This window comes from Hypomesus nipponensis, chromosome 1, assembly GCF_054491055.1.
Source record: "Hypomesus nipponensis isolate SF chromosome 1, ASM5449105v1, whole genome shotgun sequence".
Classification (NCBI taxonomy): domain Eukaryota; kingdom Metazoa; phylum Chordata; class Actinopteri; order Osmeriformes; family Osmeridae; genus Hypomesus; species Hypomesus nipponensis.
This window is the reverse complement of record NC_140361.1, coordinates 1603442-1620104: the sequence shown is the minus strand read 5'-3', so window position 1 is coordinate 1620104 and position 16663 is coordinate 1603442. Positions and strand designations below refer to the sequence as shown.

The 16663-nt window shown below is 44.6% G+C and overlaps 1 long non-coding RNA gene across 1 annotated transcript; it reads left to right on the top strand.

Annotated features, from left to right (window-relative positions):
* Nucleotides 1-533: 533 nt before the first annotated feature.
* LOC146301795 (uncharacterized) lies at nucleotides 534-4239 on the top strand. The gene is made up of 4 exons (XR_014755224.1): nucleotides 534-2745; nucleotides 2970-3067; nucleotides 3190-3361; nucleotides 3973-4239. It is a non-coding gene; the product is annotated as an uncharacterized LOC146301795 (long non-coding RNA).
* The last annotated feature ends 12424 nt before the right edge of the window (nucleotides 4240-16663 follow it).

The window sequence follows — 16663 nt, the reverse complement described above, 5'->3', positions numbered from 1 at the left end:
AAAATATTTTCTTTATAGAGGTTGACTAATGTGATGTCATCATACTTTTTAGGTGTTTAATGGAGGCGTGGGTGAATGAGATCAATATCAGAATATCAGAGTGAGCCTCAGAGAGAGGGCTGTCATGCCTCGCAACAAATAATTGGATGAAAATGTTCAACTACGTTAAGGTAAAGTGGAGGTCGTGAAGGTCACTAAACATTACGCAATCACGTCACGGTCGAGTTACGAGTCAAGTCAACAAACCTGTCGATGGATACATACACAGTCTGAAGGCCGATACATGGTTTTGCGTTTTTTGAAAAACTGACACATGGGAACGCCATCGTCTCCGTGGAACGCCCTCTACGGGCTCTCCATCAGCCCTCGGAGAGCCTCAGAGAGCTTGACGTGCACCTCCTCAATTTTCTAACTATCCTTCGTAATTTCGGAGAGCTACGGAGACCCCCTAGGCTGTGATTGGTCAGTATTAAGAACTGCTTGCGGCAGGGTTGCCGTGATCTGACGTCTTACAAAAAAACGTTGCGCCACCTACTCCTCTGGTGGTGAATTGTTTTCAGCACCCACAACCATATGGAGAACCATGAACGCAGTCTATTCGTGGGTATCCGTGCGCCCGCCCATCCGTAAACGGAGACGCAGAAGCATATTTCGGCCTTTAACCCCTGCTAACCAACAGGCCGATCGTCCCATTGTAATCCTTGGCTCTGCACCGTTCGGCGTGCCATGTCGGTCGCGACCGCCAACTGCCTTACAATTCTCTGGGTAATAAAGGCACCTCCTGCTATGAATTCATTCATGGTTCATCTTGCGATTTTATTAATGCATGAAGACTTGCTGGGCGGACCAACTCGTCCTACCCCGAGAACCACAAGATTAATGGGTTTCCCCTCCAAACAGCATCAGTTAGCCAGAGCTATCTGGTATTTGTCTTTACAAGATTGTATCGACTTTTGGGAGATCATGCAGAAAATGAACTGTCATGGACACGATGGCTTTCTGAAGGAACGCTGATAATAGCTAAGGACTGGGCGGACAGAAACAAGCCTACACGGTTAACAGAAATAAATAGCGACTAGGCTGGGAAGTCGAAGCACGTCTCTCGCCCTGGTCTCTGTTCAAGAGTGTTTCTTTCATACGACTTGTAATACGGAAATCTGAGCAGAGTTCTTAGCGTGGAAGTTTTGTTAACAATTTGCAACTTCATATCATATCAAGGCATTCTTGTTTGCGTGGACTAAATAATAGTCTCATAATTCTTTTTTCTTTGCGTGTGGTGTGGAAATTTGAAACGGAAGAAGAAAGAGATGGCCCTGCCTTTGTTCTGTGTAAATGGGTACTTAGAGTCAGATTAGCATCTAAGACGAGAGAAACTACATTTCAAGGAGTTATTTTCTTCATCTTGCTTTTTAAAATTATTTTACTTTGGAGCCATTACATTTCCTCAAGGACATCACACAAAAGCAAAAAAAAGAGGAAAACATATATAATAGTTTAGCCCTATTTACATAATCATCTATTTTGTGCATTGGGTATCCATCTATCCTCAAATGTGACCTTTTTCCAAAATATTTGCTTTTTAAGTAGGGTGAATAATGGATTTTCATATTTCAGACACAATAAGACCTTCATGTTGTGTCTCTAAACTTGGAATAATTTGGCTGGAAATTGCAATATGGAGATTGTATTTGCTTTGACCAAAATAAACAGCCAGTTCTGCTCCTGTAGTACTTTATAAAGCTGATCTGGAACGAATCATGTCTGTCCTCCAGACAGTCTAGTTCACACATGTAGACACACCTGCATAATTCCTCTTTAAGCCCAGCCTTTCTGACACCAAAGCGATTCAGGGTGGTGTTTTCACCCCCTCTCATCAACTTGTAACTCAAATCTGAAAATCTAGTCACTATGAGCTCCCAGAAGTAACACCACCCGCCATTTTGGGGGCAATTTCAAAGACACAGATTAGACCGAGGCAGCAAAGGAGCGCAGGGAGACAGAGAAAGGAGCCTCTTATTAAGGCAATTCACATCCCCCGGCAGTGAGGGGAATGATTGCCCCAGGAAGATAATTGTGCCTGGAGAAGCATCAAGCAAAGGAGCCCGAGGAATTGCATCTGTACATCCTTTTAAAGCAGCCCCTCTTTAAGGTGAAATATTACAACAGGCAAAGTGCAGGTGGAAGGAAAACTATGTTATTGCCAGGTGTCCTCGCATGTGCGATTAACTGCCAACTTTCCCCACCCTTGATGATGTTTGTGCTCCCTCCTCAGCGGCGGTGAAGGTAAACACTCGTCCCTGGGCTTTCAACATCAGCCCTCCTGTCTCTGCGGACAGCTGATGGGGCCTGTGGCGCAGCTCCGCGCTGGGGCCTGGAGGCAAACACAGGGTTTCCTCTCCTTGTGCCCTCACACACACACATACACACACACACGTACGCCTCAGGTTCTCCTACATCTTTCCCTGCTCCTGGCAGAGATCAGTGTTGACACTGTACATTTTAAGTGGGTTTCACCCATGTCAGAGCCCTACATACTAACCCCAACGGTTAATTACTGTGTAGTTGCCACTCAATATACTGTATATATTTGATATTTTATTAGTATTGCCCTCAGGGTGTAAACACTTCACGGTATGCACACAGTGATTAGCATGTTCATCAGAGCAGCTGATGGCTGTGGACTGGAGTCCAGACACTGACTGGAGCACATGCAGAGGCTTCACACTGGCTGTAGAACAACTGCAGGTGAGATGATTAAGCAGGCCCAGTGTTGAACGTAGCCGGTCTCTTGTGAACATCTCGTAAGGAGTGTTTATGCACTGCTCAGTCTTGCTGCGACAGATGAACCCAGCTTGGGCCCATTTATTTGCAATTAGAGAACAGGACAGGATAACCATGAGACAATGTGCATGCCCCTGCCTGTTAAATCCACTTCCTGGCTAGCTGTCTTTCATGTCATTTATTTTCAGGCAGTCGTTTTTGTTGCTGGAAGCCCCTATGCTTAAACAGAGCCTGGTGTTGATTCAGTTACAACATATCCTCCACTGCACTTCAGAGGGCTCAGAAAGTATGTTTTGAGGAGTTTAATTTAACACAAATGCATCTTTCACCAAAATGAATATTTACATTCTGTTAAAAAAATTAAAAAAATTGGGTCAATGGTAAGAGATTTGATCCCTCAAATTATAGGTGTCTGATGAAAACAATGAGAACCCATTGAGTTCTCACGGTTCCCAGAAGGTTCTGCGGTGTACACGGCTTCTGGTGATGGTTATTCATATACACGCCAGGCTCACCTGGCTGCGTTCCCTTTTCACCTGAAGAAAAATCTCTTCCCTGCTCATCCTGGCTGCGGTGACAGGTATGCACAAAACACCAACCCCCATAATCCCTAGCAGTGTTTCCTTCTGATGTCATCTCCTCCCAGGGATGAGCCTCGATGCCCTCTGGGCTTGTGATAAGCCCTGAGTCTTAGAACAGCTCGCTTCCTTAAGTTTCACACTCCTGGATCTAACAGAAGTATCAGCTGCAGACACTCCTTTACTTATTTATAGCCTGAATAAACCCTTGGCAATTAGTTACCCTGCGAAAGGAAGAACCGCAGGAGAGCCAGTGAAAAGAGTAGAAGACAAGAACATATATCAAGCAGCATCGCACATTAAATCAATTGGGCACGCTTTAAAACATTCTTTCTGGAGCGGATTTATTTGCCTGTTGTAAAACGGAGAGGGGCCTTTTAGATCAAGGCTTGCAACATATATTTATAATATGATTTCTGTTTTTTTCATCGGTGTGAGTGAAATCAGTTGAGACGGGCGTCTTCTTTGAAACCATTACATATGCAATGTATGCCTCTTCTGCCCTGGCTGGCCCCTGTCCCACTGCCAGATCCTTGATTGGACCCAGTCCTCATGTGTCACCCAGAACACTGACTGTGCCCGAGAAACAGCTCCTCCACTTTGCCTCTCATAGGTGCTGGTGGGTGTGTGGCACTGGCACATGCAGTGAAGACTGAGTGATCTGAGACCAATGTTCCTAATGGATGTCAAGTCACGGATGTTACAATGGGATTTTGTAATCAGACTCTTGATGCGATCAATGTGAGCCTGTCTTCAGCCTCTGGTTCAGCTACTCTGTGTTTAAGCATGGTAGCATGAGAGAGAAAGAAAAGTTATTTGAAAGTGATAATGTCTCAGATATTTGGAAAATGATGGGTCTGGTTGGTAAATAAAAGGTTAAAACAATGAGATAATATGAACTACTTCACTTTGTTACCATCTGTGCCAGATATTTTCAGAGATCTGTTCTTGACGATAAATGGTGGGACTGAAAAGGAAAACATTGTCTATTCACACAGCTGGTGCTCAGCCTAAATCACTTACTTTAGTTTTCGACCAAAGTCTTACCCAACAAACTTTCTCCATGACTGAAGCGTTTTGAAGAACCAGATAAGGAAATCGATGAAGAGGCCAGGATTTCCAATCAAAAGAACAGCCAAGTAAACAGCTATCGAAAGCCAAGTCACAAAACAAGGTGCAGAATTCAGTTTGAAGATGAATTAAACCATCAACAGTGTCCACACAAAACATCTACTAGGTAGGCATGTATGTACTTCATTGATCCCCAAGGGAAAATTGGGGAAACCATTTGAAACTGCTTCAAAAAACGTCTTCCCAGCAACTACAGGCTTCTTGTTTCATGGATATGCGTGTGAGGCCTGCAGTACGTGTCTCTCAGACAATAGAGAACATACACAAGGGCTTTTCCCTTAATGAGCAACAAGCCAGCAGCATTCATACAGTAGCACCAATCTTTCGCAATTGAATGTGATTCCTTCATCCACAGTCAATACCTGAGAATCAATACTGGCCAATGCTCAAACTAACCTTGTCAGACTACACAGAGCATAAATCCTTCATGTCATGGGTAAAATATTGACCAGCAACCAGGGAAAAACAAAAACAACACAATCCACTTGATAAGCATTCTGCTCCATGCTCCCTCTCTCTCCTACCTTCCTCCTCATCCCTCTCTCTCCTACCTTCCTCCATGCTCCCTCTCTCTCCTGTCTCCCTCCTCATCCCTCTCTCTCCTGCCTTCCTCCTCATCCCTCGCTCTCCTGCCTTCCTCCTCATCCCTCTCTCTCCTACCTTCCTCCTCATCCCTCTCTCTCCTGCCTTCCTCCATGCTCCCTCTCTCTCCTGTCTCCCTCCTCATCCCTCTCTCTCCTGCCTTCCTCCTCATCCCTCTCTCTCCTGCCTTCCTCCTCATCCCTCTCTCTCCTGCCTTCCTCCTCATCCCTCGCTCTCCTGCCTTCCTCCTCATCCCTCTCTCTCCTGCCTTCCTCCTCATCCCTCTCTCTCCTGCCTTCCTCCTCATCCCTCTCTCTCCATCTCCTGCTCTATCTATCCCCTCGCACCTCCATGGTTTCATGATTTCTTCCATGGTCATAATCTAACACGAAACGCCACAGTGATTTCTTCCTCCTTCAGTCCCTCAACTCACGTCCTGGAAAACAGGATAATTTGCATACCTCTGGAGGTGTCCCCACTAAGCTTGGTGTGGGTTACATGTGTAAAATATTTCCCTCATTGCACTTTTAATCAGTAAGCAGATAGGGGCGGGATGCTCCAGAAAAAAAAATTAAGGGATACAAAAAAAAGTTAATGAGGTTTTTCCTGCACTACACCTCTGGAGGCAGGAGTCCACTTAACTGGAATGTCATCATCCAGGAATTTAATGGGGACTGTTGTTTTGCTGTGCTATCAATTTATACTTTAATTGCACCCACAAGAAGAGAGACAAAACAACAGCATGTGTGACGGACTACTTTCTACTTTTCATCTCGTTCTTCTCCTGCTCACACAAGCAAAGGAGGGTGGAAAATGACAGCTTATCGAACAAGATATTCTACATTAAACCATAAAGCATCTGTTTATAAGTGTGAGTATGTATTGCTAACTTCAGCTTTTAGTGCCGAAACACATTCATTGAGTGAAAAGAGAGACAGAGAGACTGAAAGAGACACATTAGCTAGCCCCCCTTTCGGTAGGGTATGTTTTTACTGTACAAGTAATTTAAATCCAGTGGCCCAGGCAATCCATCACAAGGATAGCAATCTAAACTCACCCCTCTGCACCACAATGGCCCTCTGATCATCACGAGTTACACCTACTCACACTCACCCATCTGCTAATGCAAGACACAAAGAAACGTGGAAAAATGGAGCACAATCCTGTGACACATCACTTGTTTGGATGAGAAGCACTGCCCCAGCAGAGCTCCTATCGTTGGTCTGGCAGTGTGGAGGAGGTATGGCTGGTGCTGGGATCCCAGACTGCAGGGAGGAGAGCTGGATCTGGGCCAGATAATGTCAGTCAGGAGCCTCTGCCCTGGCTAGTGTGACGTGACACAAATTGTAATGGTAACTAGCATCTAGCACCTAGCACTGCACGAGTATGATTACATAGACCTTCAGGTTGTCTGGTTGTATTTTTTATTTGAGATATATATATATATATATATATATATATATATATATATGTATATATATATATATACATATATATACATGCAAACTGTAAAAATGTATGAACAAAAACTAAAAATTGGGTATTTTAATTGTTGAATTAATTAATTCTGTGTTAAAGACATTAACTTGTGATGTGTATATATATATATATATATATATATATATATATATATATATATATATATACACATCCCCACATACAAATATATCCCTTGTTGTTTGTGTTCATGCATTTTTACAGTTTGCTTTAAAACTATACAAAACCAGCACAATACCAATAACTCAAAATGCAGCTGCATCCCTTATCTGTATTTCCAGACACATCACTCTGACGTTGACCATTTGTTTTTTGAAGGCCACTTTCACAAACAGATTTGGTTGTTGTTTATCTTCGTTCTAATGTACAGAACATGTGCAGAACATGTGCAGAACGTGTGCAGAACGTGTGCAGAACGTGTGCAGAACGTGTGCAGAGTCTGACTCTGCTATAGGAAGTGGACAGTGGGGAAAGCCAGCCTCATCTGTGCTGCACCTTTTAATTGACTTTGGCAGATGAGGAGAGGCGGAGCCAACACCAGGTGCATACTAAAAATAGAACTCTCTCATTGGACTCCCTACCAGGAAGCAACTCCTCATGCATTATGCATACGTGCTAATGGAGGACAAGGAAGTGGATGACTTGAAAGGACACCTGTGGTTTGGCTCTTACAGAAGTAGGCAACGGGGAAATGCATTTTATTCCAAATGCATCATTTACTAAACTTTAGGGTTGACAGGTGTTTTTCGATCTCAGGAACTTTATGGCTCCGGGATGACTGCAGATATATTGATTGATTAATCGATTTATTGATTGATTACATGCAAATTAGTACATCAATGATACAAATCATCAATATGAAGTGTGTTATCACACAAACATTTTGGAAGCACTAAATACATTCAGACAAACTCATCATATGAATGACAATTATGTAAAATTGAATCTTTGCATCTGACAATCTTTTCTCACGTAAGTAATTTAACCAATTATTATATTTTATCTAACTTTCTGTTTTATCTTTTGTTTTCCTTTCAATACCACAGCATCTAATGTGTCCAATAGTGCTTTGGTATTCTCGTGGGCAGAGAAGAGTACCCTGGCAGCTCTCAGCCTTTCACTGTCGACTTTAATCTGAATCCTCTGGAGTACTTTAAGTTCTCTGTCACGTATTGAAATCAGAAGGCCCTCCACTCCACGTTCCGCAGATAAACATCTCAATCCTGTCGCCTTTCAGCAATGTGCATGCTTCAGTAGAAAGCCATTTGTTATCTCCCCTTCCCACAACTTAGGTGACCACATGATATAGCTCCCACGATTCAATATCCATAGAACTAAAGTGCCTGGGGGATGAGAAGAAAGGATTCACCCGTGCCAGCCCTGAGATAATCCCTATCATGCTGAACTCATCCCATCATTACAATGATATCAGAAATTAAGGCTTTCAACGAGGATTTTGGGTGAGGTGGGGTCATCTGGTGGAAAATGCAGGTTTGTGTGTGTGTGTGGATGTGTGTGTGTCCATCTGTATGTATGTGTGTGTTTATGATGGTCTATCCGTGTGTCTTATCCAGTGTAACCTGAGGGGCGCTAGGTCCAGAGACAGCCACGTTAGTACAGAGGACAGGGTTTGATGGAACGACTGCCATGCTGTTTCTGAGGAGCTCTTTAAGTGACACTCACTAAGCCTCCACTGAGAGGTCCATGTGGAGGTCCATGACCGCCCCCTGTTCACCACTGACCCCATCGCCGAGCGGACCGGGAGGTTTCAGAAGTCAGGCGAGGTCTTCGTGAGAGGGACACACAGCAGGAGGACTCTCACAACTAAATACTCAAAAACATTCTCTATTCACACACACGCTGGTAGCTGTCTCTGTCTAACTGTACTGCAGACAGGAAGACCCTCAGTCATCACCACCTCTGCTCTTCAGGATGACAGGAAGACCCTCAGACATCACCACCTCTGCTCTTCAGGATGACAGGAAGACCCTCAGACATCACCACCTCTGCTCTCCAGGATGACAGGAAGACCCTCAGACATCACCACCTCTGCTCTCCAGGATGACAGGAAGACCCTCAGACATCACCACCTCTGCTCTTCAGGATGACAGGAAGACCCTCAGACATCACCACCTCTGCTCTCCAGGATGACAGGAAGACCCTCAGACATCACCACCTCTGCTCTCCAGGATGACAGGAAGACCCTCAGACATCACCACCTCTGCTCTCCAGGAGACAAGCCCTGTTGTTTGAAACCCTTCTGAGTGATGTCACACAGCCCGGCTCGAGAACCAGGGTAACTCTCCGCCCGCACTCTCTGCCTCGACGCATCGTGTGAGCTGGCCTTCTGTCTACGTCCCACACAGGCCAGGGTCTACTAGAGAGACGTTCTAGTCCAGCGTCTGAGAACAGGAGTTGATAGAAAGTGACAGAGGGTGTCTGTGTATTCCTGACCAGCAGCCAGCTGTGACTATTAGCCTGGGCTGGGCCGCTGGTGGATGTGGCTGACAGGTCAGTAGTCCGGCTCTGATCAAGAGGATCTGAGCGTGATGACGTCCCCTTTGTAAACAGTGGCCAGCCAGAGAGGGAGAAGAGGATGGAGCGGGCCCGCATTAGCAGGAGGGTAATTGCAGTGCTCATGCTGCACACAGCATGTAATGTTGCCTGGGAGGCTAGCTAACCATCACCTGGCCAGGCACAGTAGGATTTATGCTGGGCAGGGAACCTGAGTCGGGGATGGAAAATGGTTCATTGTCATGTAGACTGTCTGCCAGATTTATCCCCCTGTGTGATCGATTACATTACTGCATTACTGATTGGCTTTTCATTGTGGCAAACAACATGGAGCTTGTTTTAGGTTTAATTGTTCTGCTGTTTTAGTGGATGGAAACAGAACAAAATGATTATCTCTTTGTGTACGGCTACATTGTACTCCTAGTGTTTGTTGTTGAAATTATCCTTTTGTGTATTTCGATTTATTTTTTACCTTTTCTGTTAACTGTGAGCATACTTGCAAGTTTAAAAATGACTAGTGTTGTGAGCTATGTATGCTCTTCACAACATTATTTCTCCCACTGAAGATGTGGCTGGCTCATAAACACATTTAATATCAATATCCAGAGTAATACCAGACACACTGCACTGGCACTCCATCAAGAAGGCCACTTCCTGTGGCGCAGGAAATGACATCATCTGTATCTCCTTCTTCTAGCAGACTGGGGGCGTGTCATGCCGAACCTGCTGGAGCCCCGTAGCAGCACTGTGTACACAGCCCCAGACAAGCACCCAGGGAAGGTGTTGAGGGGCCCTGGAGAGCAGGAACGCAGACAGGCTGTGGATCTGAAGCAGGGCAGAGACACAGCGGATGGAGAGACCAGAGAGATGAGAGGAGGTCGAAGGAGAGACCAGAGAACCCTCCTCACACACTGGGCATGACTGGAGGTGAGCTTGCTGACGTCCACAGGGATTGTGTGTTTGTGTACTGGCATGTGTGTGTGTGTGTGTGTGCGTGCAAGCTAGTGTGTACATGTGTGAGCTTATGTTTGTGTGTGTGTGTGCAAATAAGAGTGTGTGCATGTGTGTGCTTACGTCTGTGTGTGTGTGTGCAAATAAGAGTGTGTGCATGTGCGTCTGCAAATAAAAGTATGTGTGTGTGTGTCTGTGCATTGGAGTTTGTGTGTGTGTGTATTTGTGAGTGCATGCATGCGTGTGTGCTTCTTCGCTCCCCTGCATGAGTTGTAAAGTAGAAGGCTGGTGTGAGGCATCTCTCTGTTTCTCTGAGTGCAGCCGAGCACGCTGAGGTGATGGAAAGTACAGACGCAGACCAGGAGATCACATGGTTTCAGATAAATCATGTCACACTGTTTGCCACATGGGGCATCCAATTGTTCGCTCATATTTCAAATGTCATGTGAAAAATAGAGAAGCACCGTTTTATTGACTACGGGGGAATATTCATAATATATCCACTCTGTGAATAACCATTTCAAAAACACAGATTTGTTTCTGTTGATGAATCTCACCGCTGGACCACCGGACGTCCAACTAACAACACAACAACCCACAGGTCCCATCCTACGTGAAGTGGTTCTGCTGTGGCAGCGACTCAGCATTCACGTCTTACCTGCGGGACTGTCCTCTTCTCTGAGAGGCCTGACACCTTGTTATGGACCCACTTAAGCGTTGTGTAAAGCCTGCAACACTGTCCCCACTCCCTGTGTGTCTGCTAAGGCTCAGAAACCACCTCCGACCAGCACTGACACTTTCCCTCCTCAGAGAAGATACAAGCCTGCACTCCCCTCCTCCTGGGACCCAAATGGAAGATCACAGAGGGCGCAGTTCCTTTGAACACCAGCAGGGCGCACTGTTGCGTTTCTCTGCCTCTTCCCAAGTAGGCCATGGGGGATATTGGTTATAAAATGTTGGAGATCTTTCCCCGTGGCTTGATTCATGGCTGTGGGCGGTAAGACACCTGGACGGACTAAGGTCAAAGGTCGGCCCTTCGCTCTGTTAACAGACTTACCATAGACCTGTGTCAACGGGCCATCTCATCCAGGAGACAGAAAGAGAAAGAGAGAGAGAGAGTGAGAGAGAGAGGGAGAGGGAAGGAGAGAGAGGAGAGGGAAAAGAGATGAGAGGGAGGGGAGAGAGAGAAAGAGAGAGAGAGAGGAGAGGGAGAGAGGTAGAGGGAGAGAGAGGGATGTAGTGGAGAGAGGGAAAGAGAGGGAGAAGGAGGGAGAGAGAGGTAGTGGAGAGGGAGAGAGAGGGAGGGAGAGAGATGTAGTGGAGAGGGAGAGAGAGGGAGGGAGAGAGATGTAGTGGAGAGAGGGAAAGAGAGGGAGAGGGAGGGAGAGGGAGAGAGAGGTAGTTGAGAGGGAGAGAGAGGGAGGGAGAGAGATGTAGTGGAGAGAGGGAAAGAGAGGGAGAGGGAGGGAGAGAGAGGTAGTGGAGAGGGAGGGAAAGGGAGGGAGAGAGAGGTAGTGGAGAGGGAGAGAGAGGGAGGGAGAGAGAGGTAGTGGAGAGGGAGAGAGAGGTAGTGGAGAGGGAGAGGGAGGGAGAGAGAGGTAGTGGAGAGGGAGAGAGAGGGAGGGAGAGAGAGGTAGTGGAGCTCAGGATGCAGCCTTTTCTCCTCAAGCGGACATGAAGGACAAGGCTCGTCTGACTCGCTCTTATGAAACGTTGCACACGCGTGTTTCATACTGTGAGCTCTGCTAGATCCAGAGAGAGGCTGTTCCTGACCCCTCCTCGTCTGCAGCACCCACAGAGGACACATCCACTCTTATCTACCAACACATCACCCTGGGAACTGGTGACCAAGTGGAATAAGAGGAGATAAAGAAAAGATGCTTATTCTTCTGCTGACTCGTACAACCATTGCAGCGCCCTGAGACTGTCTCAATATTGAAGGCGATAAATAAAATGTTTTCATTTTATTTGTATTAGTATTATTACTCAATTTATTTTGAAAGGTTCCGTTAGAGATGGGTTAGAAAGCGTCCAACCAGTGATTAAAAGGGTTTTAGGGAAAAAAAGAACCAGTGAATAATGTAAAGGCATCAACAACAACCAGGAGAACAAACAACTTCTCTGGTTGTGTGTGATCAGTCTTCAAACACATGAAGGAGATTGCTGCATGGGTCTACAGACGCAAAATACTAACATTATATTGTAGGTTCACCTTACGGATTGCCACAATAATTATCCTAAAAAAAACAAACTAACAAATCAATCATAACCACTTGAGAGAATAAATCCCATTCTGACCACACTCAAGTGGTTAGTGGTGCTATGGTTACTTGTGTTTGGGAGGCTTTAGTGCAGGCTTTGAAATAATTCTAAGAAAATGTTCCAACGTCATCGTAATTTGTCATGTCATTTCAAAGCTGGAAAAGAAAAAACCTTTTAAAACATTACTTTAACAGAGTACCTCATGTGATGAATGCATTTCCACTCAGCATCAATTTGTCAAATAATTTCAAAGGAACCCTATGTAAAAAAAGAAATGTATTATGTAATTAGTTAAAAACTTCCACCAGCAAGTGGATCCTGTCTGAGGAACAATATGGCACACATCACAAGTATGCATTTCCTAGATTTAGATTGCTGCACACAGCTTTCACCACTTTAAACACACTCAGATGTCTTTGTGGGGAAGGAGTTGTGCACCAAAGAGAAAACAATTTGATCTCATACCTGGTTCAGACTTAATTATGGTAACTGAATGTTAGCTTTTACCATTTTTACCTCAGCACTTTGCTATTTAGATACCATTACTTTATTACTGCCACCAGTTAATCCAGACAGCAACTGATTTCCTTTTAGTTGATTAGATTCATCAATTACTGTCAGTGTTTAAATCTCTTTATCTGATGCAGGTAACCATGGTGAACATGAGCGATACAACACATTTGGATGCACGTTCTCAACCCATGGCACGAAAAGATCAAACCATCGCATTCCTCCATGCGGGTTGGTGAGGGGGAGGGAGAGAGGGTTGGTGAGGGGGAGAGAGAGGGTTGGTGAGGGGGAGAGAGAGGGTTGGTGAGGGAGAGAGGGTTGGTGAGGGGGAGGGAGAGAGGGTTGGTGAGGAGGAGGGAGAGAGGGTTGGTGAGGGGGTTGGCAGGTGTGTTAAATGGGTTCAGAAAGCACATACGACATAGAGCTGATAAGTGGCACGATGACATCTTTTTAGACACAGGTTCATACACACACCTGTGTACCTTTTACACACACTCACACACACACACATTTCACACTCACATGCACACACACGGACACACACAGGCGACTCAGCACTGAAGCGTAGAAGGTGTTGGTAGTAATAACAGATCCAAATTGGACGGCTGGGATGAGAAAATATATAACTGCATTATTTTTTCAATTACATGTACGTGGCTCTCATCCATTTTATAAGGTCAGAGGTCAGACCTCAGAGGAAGGCCCGCACCATCACAGTAACCTAGATGGAGGATGAAGCTGATGGGTTAGGGTACAGGGTAATGGTGTATGTGCATGTTAAATATCCTGGGTAGATGATCAGTGTGTATATGGTGTTCATGGTAAAGCCCGTGGGTGTGGAACTGAGGCATCACAGTAACCACGTTTCTCTCAGCGCTCAGATCTAGCTCACATGATACTCTGATAAAACAGCAAGATGTAGCCATGAGTTGCTGTACTGCATCTTGGGTAAACCAGGTTCAATTGCGTTTTTTTTTTTTTTTTTTACATTTTGAAGTCATTCCTTTTCATCATCAGTTGCATCCCTTGAAACCAACGGACGGCTTTTCTGATAAATGTCACAGATGCAAATCAACTACACATCGACTAGTGTAAACATCAAATGATTTGGTCACATTACATGCAAAGCCTTTATCACTGTCACATTGGAAACTGCATTAAGATTTCACGCTTTAATTTAAATTAAATTTTATAGTTGATTAAGCCGTTTGATATTAACAGCAGAAACATCCACAGCATGAAAACACAACATCCAAACTGTCTATCAACGTATACTATTTTGTATTTTGATAAAAGAGAAGTTGACAGACATAGGCAGTACGTTTCATGTCTTGGGCTCTTTCCCTTAATGTTCTGCCAGCTGGTGGTGCCCCCTGCAGGCCGGGGCAGAACCGGCGACCAGAGAGCAGAAGGGAGGGAGTCGAAACCTTCTGGCTTAACCTTGTAAACATGTTTCCCCATCAGTCTGGTTGGATGCAGGTCAGTGGTTTGTGTGATTAGGCTCTGAAGTATATGGGTGGGTGTTCAGTCACTACAAAGGTGTGTGTGTGCGTGCGTGCATGCATGCGTTTCTGTGTATATTATTGTGCGTGTGTGTGTCTGTGTGTGTGTTTTTATGGGTTATGTGTCAAGGCTTTGCAGTGTTGTTGTGTGAGTGCTCTCAAGGTGTTCTTTTTAAGACTGAAAATCCTCAAAAAGAGTAAACCCTCTCTTGCAATCATATCACCCTCTCTCTCTCTCTCTCTCTCTTTCTCTCTCTCTCTTTCTCTCTCTCTCTCTCTCTCTCTCTCTCTCTCTCTCTCTCTCTCTCTCTCTGAGGTTTCCAATGCTGCGCGGGAGTCCGTCAACCCAACTTACGTGTATCAACACCCAGACCACCAACCACCTCTGCCCACATCGTAATCAGCAGTCTGGCTGCCTCTTCCTGTCCAGTCAAAGGCTCAGCTCAGACGTCTCAGGATAATCCCTATTGTGCTCATCAGAGAAACCAAGTTCACAAAATCAACTGTCTGGCAAAGAGTTTTACTGTTTCCTACAAGCTGCTGGTCCACTACAGGTAAACAAACGTGTTTTTGACTGATCTTGTCGTTTAACACTGGTCTCACCTGACTCCGACAGACTTCACCTTGTATCTACTCGTAGAGGCCAGAGAATCAATCTGGCATGTTTGGGTGTATCCATATTGTATAAGTCCACTAGTGTTAGGAAGACAAAGGAGCTGGCAATTTATTTATAAGTACATAAGAATATAATAATATATAATATATATATATATATATAATATATAATATATAAGAATATATTATATAATAATAGTCATACTGTCACGCAAGGAGAAGAGGATTTTATGTGTTAAAATGGAAATACGATTTGGTTGCGATGGAATGGTATCTTTGGGTTTAAAACACACCATCATTCTTCTCTTTGTGATCATGCTATTCATAAATTAACTAGTCTTGCTTATTCTGCATTATTGAATTCTAAGCACTAAACCACAGGATCACACATTATTGATGGCCCAAAAATAAGCACAGACACAAGTTGTGTTTTGGCACAGCACAGAAAAACAGTCGTATTACATTGTTTAACGTGGATTTCAAAATTCCAAGTGTAAGCTCTCACTAATCCTTTATTATCTCTGTGGCACTTACTTCTCTCAATTAATGTGTGAGGACCAAGACTGGAGGTCCCCTTCTTGTAATCACACCTTTTGGCAATCTTATAACAACATCAGCATCTTGCCTCGATTAAAATAATACTGGATTTGTTTTCTGTAGTTCAGGAGACACCTAGAAGGGCAGGGCCCTGTGGCTCACTTAGGAGATGACAAGTGGGACTGAAAACACTTGAAAACATGCGTCCCATTCTCCTTTGAAGACAGACAATCATTTGGTGATAAAGACCATTTTGAACTGGAAGGCAGGCAAATAGCACACAAGTATCACAAAAGCAGTTCTCAATTTCAAGTCTTAAAGGTTACATTTCTCAAGAGACAAAAATATAGGCTAGTGTTTCTGACTTGTACAGAAGAGTCACACTTGCTTTTCAGGTGTGGAGCTGCTTTCCTTTTTCAAAGTGCACACAACAGAGAAGTTTGTTTGGTCCGTGAACAACATTTTAAAATTGAGGTTAAGAGTGAGGCGAGGAGAAAAGAAGCTCCCCCATGCAGACAGCATATCCTCTCCCTCTTATAATCACTCTCCAGAAGAGAACCACCAATTACATTTGGGCATTAGTGTTGTCCACACAATACATTGGAGGGCTTCCAGACAGTACTGTTGTAATGGAGGATAATGCTAGTGCAGATTTGAAACAAAGCCCTTTTCAATGGGAGCTAAGCAGTTCCATTCTGCTTCCAGGAACGTACAACAATAGCCTATGATTGGACTGGCAGCATTCTCCTCAGACAGATAACAGGTATGAGTAATCACGAATATGACCTCTTAGTTCTGATGGAGGAAGCGAAGTATGAACAGTGATTATTCCTCTTCTGAAGTGCTCCTGTCCAGTCTCATGCACATTTGATAACTTTTTGGAGACAGGCAAATGTGTCTTATTTGCCAGAGTGAATATGTATTTCTATGTCTTCATATCATAATGAAGCTTTAAGCGGGCTGGTATGCACTAGTGTGTGTGTCTGTTTTGGGTCCACATTTACTGCACACCAACATCAAAATCAAATTCTTGATGATTTTCCAGATGCTGGCAGTTTGGAGTGTTAGAGTCAGACAGGTAGCTCTCCAGGAGCAGTGTTGGAGAACCCTGAGGTAGTTTAGGTCATGTCTAGCTAGCCCAGCCAAAACAACATGGCAGTTGATGATAAATCACGCAAAACAGTGGGATTAAATGCCATGAAA